Source organism: Arachis hypogaea, chromosome 4, assembly GCF_003086295.3.
Source record: "Arachis hypogaea cultivar Tifrunner chromosome 4, arahy.Tifrunner.gnm2.J5K5, whole genome shotgun sequence".
In the NCBI taxonomy this organism is placed as follows: Eukaryota; Viridiplantae; Streptophyta; class Magnoliopsida; order Fabales; family Fabaceae; genus Arachis; species Arachis hypogaea.
In genome coordinates this window covers 106,044,611-106,064,877 of record NC_092039.1, presented here as the reverse complement: position 1 = coordinate 106,064,877, position 20,267 = coordinate 106,044,611, and the positions used below count along the sequence as shown (strand labels likewise).

General features: G+C 35.3%; 1 pseudogene; it reads left to right on the top strand.

The window, feature by feature from the left end:
• Nucleotides 1–6,959: 6,959 nt before the first annotated feature.
• On the top strand, nt 6,960–20,081 carry LOC112797137 (regulatory-associated protein of TOR 1-like; annotated as a pseudogene).
• Nucleotides 20,082–20,267: the final 186 nt, after the last annotated feature.

Sequence of the window (20,267 nt, the reverse complement as noted above, 5' to 3'; positions counted from 1 at the left end):
AAGCTTAACTAGGATATTCAATAATATCATCTGGATTCTAAGTTCCTAAGGATGCCAACATCTCTAAGTTTCAATGGATAGTGAGATGCCAAAACTATTCAGAAGCAAAAAGCTACCAAGTCTCGCTCATCTTATTGTAACTAAGCTTTATTTGAAACTTAGAAATTTATTGTATCTTAATTTTCTTTTTATCCTACTGTGTTCTTAGTTGTTTGGGGACAAGCAACGGTTTAAGTTTGGTGTTGTGATTAGCGGATATTTTATACGCTTTTTGGCATTACTTTCATATAGTTTATAGTAGTTTTAGTTTTTATTAAGATTTTATAGGTTTTGGTGTTAAAATCATATTTTTGGATTCTACTTTGAGTTTTTGTGTTTGTGGACAATTTCAGGTAATTTCTGGTTAAAATTGAGGAGATGGAGCAGAAGTCTGATTCAGAGACAGAGAAAGCACTACAGATGTTGTCCAAATCTGACCTGTCTGCATTCGAAAGAGCTTTTATGGAGCTACAAAAGTCCAAATGGAGCATTCTCAATGGCTATGAAAATCTGACTTTTAGAGCTTTTCAACAATATATAATAGTTTATACTTTGCTTCAAAGTAGAAGGCCCAAAACTGGCGTCCAACCAGTACCATCAATAAGGATGACAGCAAGGCAATATCTATAAACACATAACACAATTTTAATGGCAATTAGAAAGACCAAGTTGTATTGTGATAGATGCTAAATAAATGCACATTAATACATCCCCATTGTCATCTGACCTGAAAACACCATTAAACTCCACCTTTCTACAATGGTCACACCAATAGCGATCCTTATTTGGCTGCACTTTTCTGGGACATGTATTGCACGATATGTAGAATCAATCCTTCAAACCTACATCGACAGAAATTATGGCACCAACAACCTAGCAAGATGTTTCCTAATCATTAAAAACAACATAACATCTTTCTATCAACAGATTACATGAAATAAAGGAATGTTTAAACTCAAAAACTAAACGAAAAAGCTCACGTGGTCCATGTTGAGAACTTCTTTCATTGACTTGATTGGAATTGTTCTTTGGGATATTTCATCAGACACAGAAGGTTGGTCTTGACTCTCAATAAGATTGATTCTTTGAGAAGTTAGATCATCTTGCTTAAGTAAACTATATAACACAAAAATATTGAACATCACATAGCACAGTTTTTGATAAAAAAAAATTATACATATTTGATGACAAAAAACTAAAGAAATGGGTCCTTCACTATGTATCATGTTTGCATACCTCTTTTTAAAACCAATAATAGCAGGAAAGTCAGCATTACAATATACTTGAGAAGGATCAAAGCTATTTTGGATGCTAACATCTTTCAAATACACATATGGTTTAAAAATCTGCGCGATCATAACTACTGGCTCACAATCTGGCCTATGTAGAAATGTAACCACTTCATTAACAAAGTTGCAAAATAGAGTACACTTCATCTTATTTCTTCTAAAAACATAGACAGAATGCATGAATAAACACACCACTAAAGTCACACATAAACACCTGATATAGAATAAATTATAACCCCATAAGAATAATTTATTCAAAATTGATTCAACAACAAACGGAGTCTCTAGAAAACAAACTCTAAATCCTTCAAATAAACCACCACGCGTTTAGTGTGTTGCCCAATTTTGGTTATCAAATCTCTTGCATCTTCTTTAGCTACCACATGACCAATGCCATCTACATAAGACATTGAAAAGATACTATAATAATCACTAACTCTTCACTCAAAATCAAGGTGACTAATGAGCAGATATTTTATACGCTTTTTGGCATCACTTTCATATAATTTTTAGTAGTTTTTATTTAGTTTTTATTAAGTTTTTATAGGTTCTAGTGTTAAAATCACATTTTTGGATTCTACTCTGAGGTTTTGTGTTTGTGGATAATTTCAGATAACTTCTGGCTGAAATTGAAGAGATGGAGCAGAAGTCTGATTCAAAGACAGAGAAAGCACTGCAGATGCTGTCCAGATCTAACCTGATTGCATTCGGATGAGCTTTTATGGAGCTACATAAGTCAAAATGGAGCGTTCTCAATGGCTATGGAAAGCTGACTTTTAGAGCTTTTCAGCAATATATAATAGTCTATACTTTGTTTCGGAGTAGAAGGCCCAAAACTGGCGTCCAATGCCAGCTTCCTATCCTTTCCAGGCGTCCAGCGATTAAAGAGCAAAGACCAATGAAAAGACGCCCAGAGAGGACCCCCTGGCTGGCGTTTCATGCTCAAGGAGCCTCATAGCATGTGGATCTCATCAAAACTCAGCACAAACACTCACAAAGTAGGCCCTAGAAGTGGATTTTAGCACTAAATAGACTGTTTTACCCTTTTGTGTAATCCTTAGTCATTAACCTAGTATTTAAAGAACTTTTACACCTCTCACTAAAGAAGGTCTGCCATGTTTTCATTTTCCATGTATTTTACTTTTAGTATGTGTTTCTAAACCTCCTAAGTTGAGGGGGAGCTCTGCTGAGTCCTATGAATTAATAAAAGTACTATTGTTTCTTCTTCAATCCGTGTTTGATCTATCTCTAAGATGTATATTCGATCTTCATCGTGGTGAATAGGATGATCTAACAAATTAGCTATGTTCATCACATTAAGACGAACGTGCCTGACAAACACCCGCGTCTACTTGGGTTCGTGTGAATACCTGGCCGGAAAAGCACAGGCTAACACCTATGTTTATACATCTCTCAGACGGTTAATCCACGACTTCGTTGGGGACTTCTCGAGACACCAGTTCAGCCGATTTCTGGGGAGATTAGGGTCTCTGTGGTATAGGATAGAATCCAAAGAAGCAGCATTCTCTAATCCGGAAGATTCAACCTTGTTTGTGGCGTTTTGAGTAGGATCGCCAAGAGAATGACTTGCTAGAGTTTCACCCTTCGTCAGATTGAATGACCACGTGCAATGGCGTTCATTCTGTAGCATAGGAGATCAATGACCACGGGCAATGGCTTTGATCACTTACAGCCTGCCATAGAAGAAGATCATTCGCAAGTAAATAAGACATCAATACCAGAGTTAATTTAGAAAGACAAAGCAACTCCAACTCTCAACTCTATTCCTATTATTTAATCCAATTGGTTTTACCCCTTTCAACATTTATGACATATAATTATTCAAGGTTTACATAATATTCCAGCAACCTTCTGATTCCGCCTAACTAAGACCTGCAAGACAACCATAGCTTGCTTTAAGCCACAATCCTCGTGGGATCGACCCTGACTCACTCAGATATTACTTGGACGACCTAGTGCACTTGTTGGTACTGCTGTATGGAAGTGTGAGGTTTGCGTACACGCACCAGTGACCAATAATTAAAGCAACCATAACAACTTAGAATGAAAGCCCCAATACTAATCGATTAGGTGGTTTTGAGCGACGACCGAAGCCATTGACTCAATTTCGTCATACTTTGTGAATCGAAACAGATTGAAAAGAAATGTGTCAGGGGTGAGTCTAGACACAGACGTTTTCATATAGAAACTTGGTTTATATTTGTGAGGTATAGTTCTGCCTGACTTTTCATAGCCTTGCATAATAAAATTCTTCATGCAATAGATTTCATGCTCGTGGATAATACTCCTAAATATCAGAATGCTGTTCCTCGGTACATACAATGGATCCAATCACCCTATGAACAAAAGCCAACGGCACAAAAATAAAGTAAGAAAAATATAATAAAAATATTAATAAACCCATAGGTTTCATCACACTAAAATAATAATGATACCAATACACGATACACTTACCCGTTTATTCTGAAGGATCATCTCGATGCTAAAAATTTTATTTGGATTCTACTGGCTCAAAACCTCGTACATTTGGACAACGCCAACCACCACAGACCATTCTAGTTTAGACAGGTTGATGTCTACCACACAATCAAATCTATGAGTTGAATTATTTGAAACATTAACCATTGCCATCTGAAACAGCTTTTGCAGTGTATATACGTTCTACACGACCTCGTCATACAAACGTGTGTGTGTTCATATTTATATAACACCAACTTTACATAAGGCGGACAAAAAAATTGCCATTCAAATGTATTAACAGCACGAAAAAATTTAAGATATTTTATGCATACTTAATCCAAGTTGGCGATCCTGCAAACTACTTATCAACTAATGAAAAAAGAGAAAGTTAAGTTTATTGCATATCTAACCTTGGGATTGCTAAAAGTAAAAAATCTTTCTCTCTAAGAACCATTGATAATGTAGTTTAGGTAATTTAGAGACATCTTGAGGGATTCAGAACCATAGAAAAAGGAGGAAATTAGTTTTAATTATTCTTTGATATCGAATTTGATGTTTTAAAAATTGAGGGGAGTGGATCCTCTCCAGTGGAAAAAAAACTGGATGGTATCCAGTGGAAGATCTCACCATTCAATACATTCTCTCTCTCATTTATTGCTGGTCCCACTTATAAAATTAAAGGTGGGAGATTACACTTTATTCTCTCCAGTGACAAAAAAAATGGAGAGGATCTATTTCCAAAATTGAGAGGCCTATAGCTTTTCAATAATTATGTCCTTCATGTGTGCATATGGTCAGCTAATAAATGAATTAAAGACAGTCTCAGAATGAATATACCCGACTAAAAAACCATAGAGGTTGGTATTCATTATGAAAAAATTGAAACTTTTTCACTTACTGTACTAAATTAGGTCATGGTGCAAATAACTGTCATTCTCTCTTGTGGGAGATTCTATTAATAAAAATATTAAGTAGGATAAGATGTAAAAATAGATTAAGTAGGTATCAGAGTTATCAATAAAGATGAAAAGAAATTTACCTCTTCATAAAAGACAAACAATCCACTAACCTACACAAAAAAATGGCTATCAGCCTAGCTCATTATAGAATTTTCTATTTAAAAGTGAAAGAAAGGAGTGGAGACAAAATAATAATATATTAGATGCTGCAAAAAATATTCACAACTGAAAGTCTAGGGAGCAAGATGAAGAAATCGGTCTTTCAATTATTCTTATACAGACAATAAAATACAGGAAAGGTAGTAGGAGAGGTAGCAGTTAAATATAGGAATGTTGAACATGAAAAGAGAGAAACCAAAACAGGTAGTGAGGAGTTGGAACACTTCCAACAAAACTATTGGCTTCAACAACAACATCACCAAACACCATATTTGTCAAAACTAACCCTTCCAACTTGTACCACCATCAATCCTCTATTCCAAAATCTAGTGAGCATGAAGAATGTGTTTTTTATATTGAAAAAAAAAGAAATGAAGAAGACAAAGAGAATGAATGTGGCAAAAAAGATAAAAGAAAACGAATAATATGAAAAAGATAAAAAAATGAAAAATAAAACGATAAAAGAAAACAAAGAATACGAAGACAATAAAAAGATTAAAATTAAAAAACACATAAAAAAAATAAAAATAACAAAGTCGAATAAGCCAAAGCCGATAACATAACCTGATAACATAACCTCTCCCTTCGCTCTCCGACTCTACTTCTTCATCATTTTTGACATGTTTTTTTTTATATGTATGTTGTCTAAATTTGTATTTTAGATGTTTCATGGTAAATATATATTTTTATTTTTTTTAAATATGTTTTGAACATTTTTTGTTTTAGATTTTGAATGTTTTTTTTTGCATGTATTTTAAGTTTAAGATTTTTTAATTTTAAAAGTTTAATCTAAAATAAATGATTGTAACATGTTTTTTGTTTTGGATATTCTGTCCCACTCTCATATGTTTTTTTAGTAGAATTTTAGATATTATTATAGTATGTGGTTTCATATATTTATTTGGATGCTGATATGAATTAAAAATAAAATTTTTAAAAATTGATTGATCAGCTAATAAATAGTTGGTTTTCTAATTGTCCTCATTAATTATGTGTTCTTATGTGGTAGTAATGTTGTTTTTCTTTCCCCAAGTATTTAACCTGAGAAAATGTATAATTGAAAAATTAAGTGAATAATTGTTTTGGGATAATATACATTTTACTCTAATATTTTTAAATTTTTTAATATCATTAAATTATCTCAATTTACACTTTTAATATTTTAAAATTATCTATAAGAGTATATTTCATAACATTTTGTTAGTTACAAAATTGCAGATTCACTAATATTATATATAAAATAAAGAAAATTTAAAACAATAAATTAAAAATTGTGTCAAATAACATATGAAAAACGTGCATTATTTAATATTTATGATTAACAATTAATTTGACATGACTCACCTAAAATTGAAAGTTGCTAATATAAAAATATTTATTATTTTGGAATCAATTTGACATGATTCACCTAAAACAGAAAGTTGTTAATATAAAAATATTCATTATTTTAGAATCAATTTGACATGATTCACCTAAAAAAGAAAGTTGTCAATTTAAAAATTGGTTACTCTTTTGTTCCAGAATGACATAAGTTTGAAATTCTTATAAAATATCTATTTTCGGTTGTGATTCTTATAAAATTTTTCTTTTTATTTTTGTTCGATAGAATTTAAAAAGTTTTAATATTGGTTCTTAAATTATGTTGTTAATTATTAAATTGACATGAAGTAGATTAAAATAAAATCTTTTAAAATTTTACGAGATCAAAATTCAAAACAAAATTTTATAAAGACCGAAACTAAAAAATAATATGTTATAAAAATAACAAATATTTAATTTTTTTCTATTTTATTTTAGAATCTAATTTTGATGCAATAATATGAAAAATTTTATATAACCATCCAATCAAATTTATATGTTTAAATGAAATTTTATTTTGTAAAATAATGATATACTAATATATAATTAATTAGTTGTATAGTTTTTTTTATAAAAATTAAATTCTTTATATATTTTTTTCGCTTTATCCACTTTCCTTTTCTTTTTTCTCCCAGACTTAAATGATCCAAATTCCAAAGTTTTTTTTTTTCCTAACCATTTGCGTTGGTTTTCGATTGACAATTACCAATTTACCATTACCAATTTACTATTACCGTTCCCCTGTTCGTGAGAGCCAGAAACAAAGAAAAGAGTGCCGCCACTGTTTCATGTTATTGCTTCCCTCCGCTAACACAACCCCACAGCATCACCTTCATCATCACCATCCCAACCATCATCATCGTCATCTTACTCATCTTCTTCTTCTTTTTCTTTTTCATATTCTTCTTATTATTTCTATTCAGCTCAAAAACCCTAGGGTTTGTTTGTTTCTTTATTCCCCTCTTCGGATCTCTTCATTTTCACACTGAAACGAAATGAATGATCGCTTCTGAGCTCTCTCGAGATTTGGATGGCATTGGGAGATTCAATGGCCTCTCGCTTTTCCCAATCCCCCGAGTGGCCCCGTCCTACTCCTCCACAACCACCTCGCGGACGATTGCGCCGCCTCCTCTTCATCCGTCGCCGCCGCTGCCGCATACGAAGACACCGATTTCGCTTCTCAGCGTAGGGATTCCTAGTCGGGAACTGCTACTGCCACCACCAGCACCAGTGCCAGCTACGGCGGTAACGCCTCTGCCACTAGCTTGGCGTACTTGCCGCAGACTGTCGTCCTCTGCGAGCTCCGGCATGAGGCCTTTGAGGCTGCCGTCCCCGTTGGACCGTCGGAGAGTGGCCTTGTGTCGAAATGGCGGCCCAAAGACAGAGTAAGCTTGCATTTTCTTTAATTTTAAATTTGGAGTTCAGTATGCAGTGGTTGCAAATTGCAATTTGTTGTTGTTCCTTTGATTTGTGTTCTTTTTCCGTTGTTTCCTGCGTTATGCTGTGGTGGATTGGCGATTTAACAATTTGACAATGATAATTTGGATATGAATGAAAGTAGTGTTAATTTAGGGTCACGTGCAATATGTATTAGAAAGTTCGAAGTTTTTTCCTTTCTTAGGCGGATGGTATTTGTGTGGATGTAATAGACTTTGTGAATCTATGCGATTTTTGTCAAAGAAGTGTTTGGATCATCTAAGATGCAAAAAGTGAAGTTCAAAGTGGCATATATAAATAGAGCTCTAGAGCTTTGTACCTTTTTGTTTTTAAAATTTAAATATATGAATGGTTATCAACTTCTTGTTTTATTCTCTAGAGTGTGTGATAGTTTGGTGGATTTCGAATTAAAATGATCTGGCAAATGATGATAATACTAAGAACGCAATATGTGTATTAACGAAGCTTCACTAACTAACTCTGTATGAACATCGTAGTGGCACTTCTGGTGTTCCTATTTTACCGAACCTAGATTTGGTAAATCTGTCTGGAATTGCATGATTGAAGCAATTTTTCTCAGCCGAGGCAATGTGAAAATGATTTCCTTTTATTTCTTTAGGGATCATAATTCTTTCTATGGCATTGAGAAAATGAGAAAATGACTGAATGCCAGTATCTGGATTGTTTCTCTGGAGCACAATTCACACACTTTTAATGATAGAATTTCAAGGGGATTTGTTGTATTGGATAGAATTTGTCATCATGCATCTATATGGTGTAAAGCATATGGTCTCTTCAGATGACTTGCCCTCTCAGGCATGTTGAGAGATTGGAAAGGCACAGTTCACTAATTTGTCTTTCTTTGTTTCCTTTTGATACGGAGGATGTCTTTGCCTCCAATTCTTCGTATCTTCTCTTTCTTATCTTAATGAAATTCTTTTATTTTTTAAATAAAAAAGGAACATAAAAAAGAAAGTAGTAGTCAACTTTTCAACAGAAGTTTCTTTTTCTTGGTCTTGTTTTATCCTTGGTTTCTGCACTGATATTTATCTTGTTTCTCCTTGTAATTAGAATAAAGTTTCTTCTAGAGTGTCTCCCTGCTTCTGAATGATGTTGACATGTCATATTTTATGTTTCAATGTGACGCATGCTTTTTATTTAAGTCCTAATTTTGTGGTGCAGATGAAGACTGGATGTGTAGCTCTAGTATTATGTTTAAACATTAGTGTTGATCCACCAGATGTAATAAAGATATCCCCGTGTGCCAGAATGGAGTGCTGGATAGGTCTCTGTGTTGTTGCCTCCTCTTTGATCTCATTTGCTACAAAAAAAATGTCTTCCAGGGTTTGCAAATTTTCGTGCTCTAAATAACTTCCTGCTTTTGATATTTTTGGCTTTTTTTTTTGTAATTTTATTTTCAGTTGACGTTGGGAAGTAGCTGTTAGTCCCTTCAAAGTAATGTTATACACTTATATTATGTCCTGAAATGTTACTTGTTTCTTGAAGTTCGAAATTTCTAATTGCTGATACGTCCCAACTGCAAACCAATGTAAATGTAGTTCGGGTGATAAAGCAGATTCTTATGTACTCTGCACTTATTTCCTATGGATTGACTCTATAATTCATACTTGTAACTATTTTATTCAACTTCTGGTATCACACTTTCTGATGCCCCGCATAAAAATTAAGTTAGTTGCAGCTCTCTTAACGAGAGATAAATTCCTTAAGCTGGTCATTTTCTGAATGTTTGCCTTTCTGATTTCAACAGATCCTTTTTCTATGGCACCGCAAAAGGCATTGGAGTCAATTGGAAAAAATTTGAGCAGCCAATATGAAAGATGGCAACCAAAGGTTGAATATCTTAATCTTGTCATCCTCACACTATCTTTTTGGAATTGATTTTTAGTTAACCTTGTGGGCATGCTAACAGGCCCGCTACAAGTATCAACTTGATCCTATAGTGGATGAGGTGAAGAAGCTTTGCACTTCATGTCGTAGATATGCAAAGTCAGAAAGAGTTTTATTTCATTACAATGGGCATGGTGTGCCAAAGCCAACTGCTAACGGTGAAATTTGGGTCTTCAATAAGGTGATCTTCCATTTAGTTCTTAAAGTCAGCTATTCATGTGATAAATCAAATATAATTGGTTTATATATAGAAATAATATATGATAAGGTATTAGGTTTCATTTGATCTATGTAGCCAACACCACACGGTAGGACAAGGCTTAGTTGTTGGTATTATTATTGTGGGTTTTAAGTAGAAGAGAAAGAAGAGAGAATAGAAAGGATGTGAATATGAAATGTATTGATATGATATTAAAATAAGCAAGATGCTAATCCTAATCAAATAAGGAATTAATCATGAAATAAAGGTAAATATGAGATTGTATGAGGTCATTGCTAATATTCTTTGATAATTTCTAGCACTCCTCAAACTAAAGTTCATTAAGCTTTAAGATTGTTACAATTTGACCCTTAATGATATAAAATATGATGGAGAATAGGCCGAGTTGTTGAAGATGAAATGAGGCTAGTTGGGACTGCCAAAAGACAATATGTTGATGAGAGATTGCTGGTGTGATGACATGAAAACTTTAAGGACCAATAGGACTGACCCAATATAGTTAGCCGAAAACAATCAAGAGGTTTAATCATGAAACACCTTTGGATGTGCAGAACTAGTCACAAACAAATAAAAAACCACTGGTCTTTGAAAACGGGGTTGAAAATGGTAACATGAAAACCAATCACTGGAGCAGCATCCAGATTGAAGACAGATCTAGGAGGATGAGGCTCGTTCAACGACGCAAGTGTTGTTCTAAGGTCATAGGATGCGCTGCCATGGTTGGCCGAAGCATCACGGTTGGAGAACATGACGGAATGCTTGTAACATTTGTGTAATGTGTAGAGACCAAACAAAGATATGATTTTCCTGGAAAGGGGTCGTGCAAGAGGTGGTTTTGTTGGTGAGATTGGCCGTTGGAAATGTCGTAGAAGTTAGCCAATGATTGTGAAAGTGGCTGTGGAGAAAAGTTGGTAGTGAATAGTAGTTCTTTATTATAGAAGGAATAACAATTCTCCTACGAAAAATTAAAAGTTTTAAGTATCTTGGGTGTATCATACAGGATAATGGAGAGGTTGAACACGATGTAAATCATAGGATCTAAGCAGGTTGGTCAAAATGGTGGAGTGTGTTTGGTTTCATATGTGACAAAAAAGTACCTTTAAAACTTAAAGGTAAATTTTATCGCAGTGCTATCAGACCGGCTATGCTTTATGGTACAGAGTGTTGGGCGACCAAAGGAGAGCACGAACATAAGTTAAGTGTAGCAGAGATGAAGATGTTGAGATGTATGAGTGGTCATACGCGATTGGTTAGAATAAGGAACGAAGAATAAGAGAGAGTTTGAGTAGCACTTATTGTGGAAAAGATGGTAGAATTGCATCTTAGGTAGTTTGAACATGTGAGAAGAAGACCGACAAAGCACCCAGTCAGGAGGGTAGATGAGATGGAAGATGGACAAGGGGTGAAAGGTAAAGGAAGATCTAGAAAGACTATCCACGAGGTGGTCAAACGAGATCTACATATAAACAACATGATATATGATAGAGCTAAATAATGTCGTTTGATGCGTTTAGTCGACCCCACCTAGTGGGACAGCTTTGTTGTTGTTGTTGTTGTGCCTATGATAGCCATAGCTCTCGGCAGGATGTATTCAAGCCCATGACTAGACATTTGGAGCATAAATTTTATAGGACTAGATATCTGTTGGTGACTCATTATTCATTAACAACCATAGGATAGGCTTTTATACTATATTTACAGTGTGGGTATTAGATAGGAGATACAAGAGTGAAGATATGTTTTTTTTTTTTTTTGGGTGTGTTATATCCTACAAGAGGTAAGACACTGTTCCTAACTATAGTAATAGGGGAACCCTAATTCTAATCAAATAAGGAAATAATCATGAAATAAAGGTAAGTATGAATATCAAATCATAACTGTTGATATCTACAGATATTATATTTTGTTTGTTTCTAACAAATTTCAATCTTTGTACTAATGCATCTTAGTTTTCTAAGATAATTTGACAAAAAGAACATAACTGAGGGGTAGGAAGAGATGTGAGTAATATAGGCGGCAATAATTATCAATTTATCAGCGAGATCAATTTTACTCTAATAATTTGCCAAACAGGACCCAATTTTTTATCTATCAGAGAATGTTGATTAGCTTAACTCCCTGACTGCTATACTATAGGTTTAAAATGGTTAAATTGGTCCTAACGGGATCTAAATTATTATTTGTCAGAGAATATTGATTAGCTTAATTCCCTGACTGCTATATGTAGGTTCAAAAGAGTTAAAAAGCCTTTAATATACTATTGAATCATAGTAATGAAACAACTTCATGACATTCTTATTCTCATTGTTAATCAAAATATTGCAGAGTTATACACAGTATATCCCTTTACCCATCAGTGACCTTGATTCCTGGCTGAAAACCCCATCAATTTATGTTTTTGATTGCTCTGCTGCTGGGATGATAGTTAATCCCTTCATTGAGGTATTTACATTGCACTTAAAATGATGTTTATTAGTTACGGTATAAAGTAAGGTGCCAATATAAGGAAAATTATTTGACATTCTGTAATCTGGACTGCCAAATTGTGGATGCTGAACTTCTTGTTTGTAAGCTACATGAATGGAGTGCTTCTAATTCCTCTGGGTCCACATGGGATTGCATTCTGCTTGCAGCATGTGAATCGCATGAGACTTTGCCTCAAAGTGCAGAGTTCCCAGCTGATGTGTTTACATCTTGCCTTACAACACCTATAAGATGGCATTACGATGGTGAAGCTTCTCTCAATTCCTGCTTAGTTTTCATCTTTAAATTGTTTGATATTTAAGATATAGTGTATAGTGTATAGTATATATGTAAACACATTATGCATGGACTTTTAAATAATAGATTGGTTTGCCTAATCTTTCTAGTTAGTACACCTCCCATATTGATCCCTCCTTCATTCCCTTACTAACCTACTGTGTACATTTTTATAGTTGCTTTATGGATGTTTCATGGTTGCACAGTCATTATTGTCATTTTCTTTAATTGAAAAAGAATACATTGTTATTATTAACTTTTTAAAAAACATGATTGATTACTCGATGGTATTTTTGCCGGTGAACTGATTACCTGATGCCGGACTACATGTTTACTGCAGCCATGATGTTAGAAAGTGACCATTGTGATAAATATGGTTTCCTTTTTCCCTGTTGATTTTGTTTGATTCTGCTTCCTTATAGTAAAAGTCTTTATGTCACATTATTTCTGAGCGGTGATAAGTGTATATTTCTTAGTAAACTGGCCATTAGTAATTTCTGTGATGTACCTTGTTCCAGGTTTCGCACACGTTCATTATTTCGTGGATCACTTGATTATTCACTTATAGATCAGATCCCTGGCCGTCCCAATGACCGAAAGACACTTTTAGGTGAATTGAATTGGATCTTTACAGCAGTAACTGGCACAATTGCCTGGAATGTTCTTTCTCATGGTAGGTTACTGGACTTAAAATTGCTGAGCTGTATCTTTTTGATTCGTTTAGCAAGCAAATTTATTTGGTATCAACTAAATGATGTTTGATTTTATGCTACAGATCTTTTTCAAAGACTGTTTAGACAGGATTTGCTTGTTGCAAGTCTCTTTCGAAATTTTCTACTTGCTGAGAGAATTATGCGATCTGCAAATTGTTCTCTTGTGTCTCACCCAAATTTGCCCCCAACCCATCAACATCATATGTGGTATTGTTGGTGATTATTATTATGGTTTTAAAATAGGTGGTAACTACATCTATTATCAATTGGTGTTGTTTCCCTACACTGCAGGGATGCATGGGACATGGCCGCTGAGCTCTGCCTTTCGCAACTTTCCTCGTTAGTTGGCAATCCTAATGCTGAATTCCAGGTATGCAGGTCTTTTCTTATATGGCTAATACGAAGTTTCTTTAAGAAATTGTTTATAATAAAGGAATTGGTCCTGGTATTGTGGTTTGAAAATCATTGTTAATAATACACTGATACTAAAGATTATGTATAAGAGGAGCTTACCTGTGAAGCATGTTGTTGTACTTTTTCAGCCCAGCACATTTTTCAGTGAGCAGTTGACAGCATTTGAGGTATGGCTTGACCATGGTTCTGAACATAAGAAACCACCAGAGCAGTTGCCTGTAGTTGTTCAGGTGTGTCACATGTCTCGATTTTTGTTACAATTGGAACCATCAGATTGGTTCCTGATACTTTTGTTATATCGGTTGCATGATTTTTGCAAATCAGCTGTCAGGCCCTGTTCCTTAAGTGGGTTGTGGTGGGGTTAAACATTAAGCTACTTACTGGTAATTCCAATGCAAACAACATATGATCATTCTAGGCTTTGATTCTGCCATTGGAAATTCGATGTCAATTATCAAATATATGTGGATAGAACTTAAGTGCTCTTTGTTGATAGTGTTCAGTGGTCATTCTTTTTCTTTAAGTAGCTATGTTCTGTTTTCAGGTTTTACTTAGTCAAAGCCATCGATTTCGTGCCTTAGTACTCCTTGGAAGGTTCCTTGATATGGGGCCATGGGCTGTAGATCTGGTAATGTTTTTCTCAATTCATCAGCTCTTATTGCAGTTGTCCCTATTTCTAAAACAAATATCATATTCTGACATATCAATTTTGTTATATGAAGGCATTGTCTGTTGGAATATTTCCTTATGTTTTAAAGCTGTTACAAACAACAACACCAGAACTACGCCAGATTCTTGTATTCATATGGACAAAGATTCTGGCACTTGACAAGGTACTTTTGGAGGAGATGGGTTGTCATCTTCAAGTGAATGCCATTTTTTTTAAAATTATTTTTATCCCAAAAATATACACTTCCTCTGTTATGCATGAGTTGGTAGACGAGTTTCGCTTATTACGTCACTTCTGTTGAAATTTAGGGCTGTTGATGTTTGACCACTTGCACTGTAGTTATTGTGGTATATAAACAATGTTATTTTTATGTACTTATTGCCTTAGATATGGCTCTAGACAAAAGTAGAAGATAATGAAAAGGATGGAGGTCATAACTATTTTATTAAGTTTCTTGATAGCATTGAAGCATATCCAGAGCAACGTGCGATGGCTGCTTTTGTTTTGGCTGTTATTGTGGACGGTCATCGATGGGGTCAAGAAGCTTGTATTGAAGCTGGCTTGATCCATGTCTGCTTAGAGCATCTTCAGAGTTCTTCATCTCCTAATGATTCACAAACTGAACCCCTTCTCCTTCAGTGGCTTTGCCTGTGTTTGGGGAAACTGTGGGAAGACTTTACGGAGGCACAGACAATGGGTTTGCTGCATGGTGCTACTATTGTATTTGCTCCTCTACTGTCTGAACCCCAGCCAGAGGTCTACTACCGTCTGTTAGCTCTGTTTCTATTTATGGGATGACTATATCTTTGTATATTTTAATTAAATAACCAAGTCATGGTTTTCTCTTGTTCCTCAGGTTAGGGCATCTGCTGTTTTTGCACTTGGCACCCTTCTCAATGTCGGATTTGATTCATGTAGGGGTGTTATAGGAGATGGAGAATGTGATGATGATGACAAATTTAGGGCTGAAGTTAGTATAGTGAAGAGTCTGTTGAGTGTTGCATCAGATGGGAGTCCATTGGTGAGGGCAGAGGTAGCTGCGGGTAGGTGAATAAACATCTGAATTCACGTTGATATTTCAAACAAATTCCTGGAATTTCATCTGCCCCCACCCCAAACACGCACACAAAAAAGGGGAAAAAATAAAAGAAATCAATATATATAGTTGGGTCAGTCAACATATATAACTTTTTTTTTTTTTGCTCTCAACTGTCAGCATTAGCTCGCTTCGCATTTGGCCACAAGAAGCACCTGAAATCTATTGCTGCTGCATACTGGAAACCACAGACTAATTCTTTCCTGAATTCGATACCTTCATTGGCCAACATAAAAGATTCAATTGGTGGATATCCTACCCAGAACCAACATATGCCTCGTGGAAGTATTGTTTCATCTCAAATTGGTCCTTTGAGGGTTGGAAATGATAATTCTTCAGTGGTTCGAGATGGGCGTGGCTCTTCTAGCAGTCCTCTCGCTGGTTCTGGAATAATGCATGGGTCCCCATTGTCTGATGATTCATCTCATCATTCTGATTCAGGAATACTGAATGATGGTTTTAGCAATGGAGTTGTTAACCATGGTGGCCAAAAACCCTTGGACAATGCATTGTATTCACAATGTGTTCATGCCATGTGTACCTTAGCAAAAGATCCATCTCCGCAGATTGCAAACCTTGGTCGACGGGTACTTTCCATAATAGGTATTGAACAAGTGGTAGCAAAGCCATTTAAGTCTACTGGTGAAGCTACAGGATTGGCTCGTTACTCCTCTTGGTTTGATATGAATGGAGGTAATCTTCCTTTCTGTTTAATTTGATTATTAATGTTAATCATGTAGGTTAATTGTAAAAGCATTTCAGTAATGTTCACCAATTTGAATTTTGTGATAGTTCCCACTAAAGTATGTTTCGACTTGTTTGTTTATTATTGAATGCATCTTTGGCAGGTCGCTCACCTCTAACCTTCAGAACTCCTCCAGTTAGCCCACCTCGTCTAAATTACTTATCAGGAATCCGTAGAGTATGTTCATTGGAATTTAGGCCCCATCTGATGAATTCTCCAGACTCAGGTTTATCTGATCCTCTTTTAGATTCTGGTGGGGCTACTGGTATATCGGATCGCAGCTTTCTGCCACAGTCAATTATATATAATTGGAGTTGTGGGCACTTCTCCAAACCGCTGTTAATGGCTGGGGATGACAGTGAAGCCATAATAGCTGGGAGAGAAAAGAGAGAAAAATTTGCATTGGAGCACATCACAAAATGCCAGCACTCTGGTTTGTTCTCTTTCTTCCGATTATTTATTTATTTAATTATGATTTTCTTTTGGTACACGTTCTTCATATATTCTGGTTAAAAACTTTGTGACATTTTATGTTTTCAGCTGTTAGCAGGCTAACAAATCCAATAGCTAAATGGGACACGAGGCACACAAATGGTGTTGATGCAACCTTTTTCTCCTGTTGTGATAGCTGCTGATGAGAATGAACGAATTAGGTATGCGGAGTGTATTAGTACCGTTATTAGTTAAGTGGAGAGTAATAAGGGTATTAAGAAGCTGGGGATGACTTTAGATGAGCAAGATGGATGTTTCTGCATAGGAAATGTTGGGAGTTAGGTTAATTGATTTACAGGACTAAGAATTGTAGCACTAGGAAGTTGGTAAGAGTAAATATTTCCAGATATCTGTTTAGCTTTATGGCGGGTGGACCTCATAAAGACCAACTGACGTTTATAAATAGAGACTTGGGCAACTAAACAACAAAGTGTTAACATTATTTTACAGGCATTAAGAGTATTTTAGTTTGTTTGTCAGCACTCAGGACAGAATATTTATGTGGTTTTCATGATTTTTTTGTTAGTCATCATATTATGAAAATTTGAATTTTATTTTTGACTTTCTGTTTTTGTTTTTGGTTTATTTCACAGAATATGGAACCACGAAGAGGCAACACTACTAAACAGTTTTGACAACCATGACTTTCCAGACAAGGGAATCTCTAAGCTCTGCCTAATGAATGAGCTGGATGATAGCTTACTTCTTGCTGCTTCATGTAATTTTCTCTACAGTTTGCCATGATACCTTCTTTCTCAAATTATTGGCAGAATATTAAATTTTAGGTAAATCTCATAACAGCTGATGGAAACATTCGGATCTGGAAGGATTATACTCTGAAAGGCAAACAGAAACTTGTAACTGCATTCTCTTCAATTCATGGTCATAAACCTGGTGTCAGGAGTGTCGATGCAGTTGTTGATTGGCAACAACAGAGTGGTTATCTGGTATATTCTTTGATCATCACTGTCCTGAAATAATACTTCCAAGTTCTTTTATCTTGTGATGTCAGTTATATCCATTGATGTACATTTTTACCAGTATGCATCGGGTGAGATATCATCTATTATGGCCTGGGATCTTGATAAAGAACAGCTTGTTAATCCTATACCTTCATCATCGGATTGCAGTATCTCAGCATTGGTAAGCCTCATTCAGTGCATAGTCTAGTTTGCCTTGGTAACTATTTAGTTGTCAAGTTAATTTTGACATGCCAACTAAGCCGATGGATTATCCTATTAAGGAATTACCAAGTGTTATTCTGGGGTAAAATTTTCTATTATGTTGGGAATGGCAATTATATGTTTTGAACTCTGCTCATTATTTATTTATTTTTTTTCCTGGTAACAACGATCCAATATATGTACTGCTGTTATTCCAAAAAATATTAAGCTTTTTTTTTAAAAAAACTAGGCCTTATTCAAATTACCTTTATGCAGTTGACCTCATGTTTACTGTCTCTATAGTTGAACTCTCCCAATCTCTGATGTTATACTTCTGCCTTTGCATGCATGGCGAACTGGCTATTATGGATCACAGTTACGAACTGATTGTCTCGGTGATCATTTTTTCATTAGACATTTCTGACTTTTGGGAGTGGATTTAATGGTATGTTTAATGGTGATGGTCTATGAAAAACTAATAACCTTGGAATTTTTGTTGTATGCTCTCAGATAGTTTATTAATTATTATATATTTTTCATTCTCTAGCTGTTTATGGTTTTAGAGGTGGCTTAGAAAGATCTGAGTTGAATGCTTATATATAAATTGCTCAGTTGGCTTTGCGTCTGGTTCTTTGAACCTTTTGATGGGATTTGCCTTCCCGATTGTATTTGTTTTATCCATTCTATTGATAGAGATGATGTAGATATGAGCTCCTTAAAAATGATTTTCTCTCTGATATATGTATTATTACTTATATTTCAGGCTGCATCTCAAGTTCATGGGGGACAGTTGGCGGCTGGTTTTGTAGATGGTTCTGTTAGACTTTATGACATCAGGACACCTGAAATGTATGCATCTCCGGTGAGTTTATTCCAAGTTTTGATCTGCTTAGTTGATGAAATTGAATTGAGCAACATTGTCATTTATCAGCTATATAATCACTGCAATCTTGTATAAATCTGACTATGGTTACTGTTTTTCTAACTATGGCTGCTGACAATGTTGCTTCTTAGGCTTATCTGTGGATTACGGCCACATACACAGAGAGTAGAAAAGGTGGTGGGGATTGGCTTTCAACCTGGACTAGACCCAGGAAAGGTAAGATGATCTTTACTAATTTTTGCTTTCTTTTTCATATAATATCCGTCTTGGTAGGAATTCAATAACAATCTATGGATTTGATATGAAAAGGATGATGAAAGTATACTGTATTTGTGTTCCTCTTTAGATTGTTAGTGCTTCTCAGGCAGGAGATATTCAATTCCTTGATATAAGAAATCATAGTAGCGCCTATCTTACCATTGAAGCTCACCGGGGCTCACTCACAGCTTTAGCTGTACATAGACACGCTCCAATCATTGCCAGTGGCTCAGCCAAGCAACTTATTAAAGTTTTCAGCCTTGAAGGAGATCAACTAGGCAGTATTCGATACTATCCTACCCTTATGGCTCAGAAAATTGGGTCTGTCAGCTGCATTAATTTCCACCCATACCAAGTCTTGCTTGCTGCTGGTGCTGCAGATGCATGTGTCTGTATCTATGCTGATGAGAACACTCAAGCAAGATGAATCTACAGTTGTCCCTCATCCCCCCCCCCCCCCTCTTCTTGATTTCATTGGTTGTCTCCAACTCAGAAGAGTGCATGATACATGTCTAAGGAAAGCCATGCTTATTTCTTGCTGTTGGATGATCATGCAATACCTCGGCCAATGAGATAGTTTGGACTTTGGTGGTTGGGTAATTAAAACCTGTTAACTATGCTTCATTGCCGCTGTGAATAAATCTGAAACATACTGGTAAGGTGAATTTCTGCTGAATTGCTGGTAGTGTATGCAACTCATTCATTAGCCTCCATGTTAGAAGGGCTGCACCTGACTAGGAGTGATCATGCGTATTTATTGGAGGCTTTGTCAAATAATATGATCTTCGTAAATGTGTGTAAATAATTGTTTATTATTATTTTCCATTCCAATGTTGTGTGTTATATCCCAATCCGCCTTTAATTTGTAAATTTGTTAGCAGAATATGTAATTTAGTTTGCTGTGGGTGGTGTGACTGCTGAGAACTGAGGCATATTCACTCATATAATCTTCGAATTGGGGGAAACCTTGCCATGGTGTAATTTCATTCAAGTTTGAGCCAGTGTGCTGTTTTAGTACGAGACTAAAATTTCATAATTTTTAGCTCCCGTGTTGGCATCTTCTAGTACCCAAAATCTCACTGTTTACACTGCATAGAGAATCGATAGTCTAATTTAATTTTCATCTAGTAACATTACGGTATGACTATAAGTAATCTAATAGCATGTCATTACACAATAGATTATAGATTTTTGTTTATTGTTTTGTAACCAAATCAGCTTA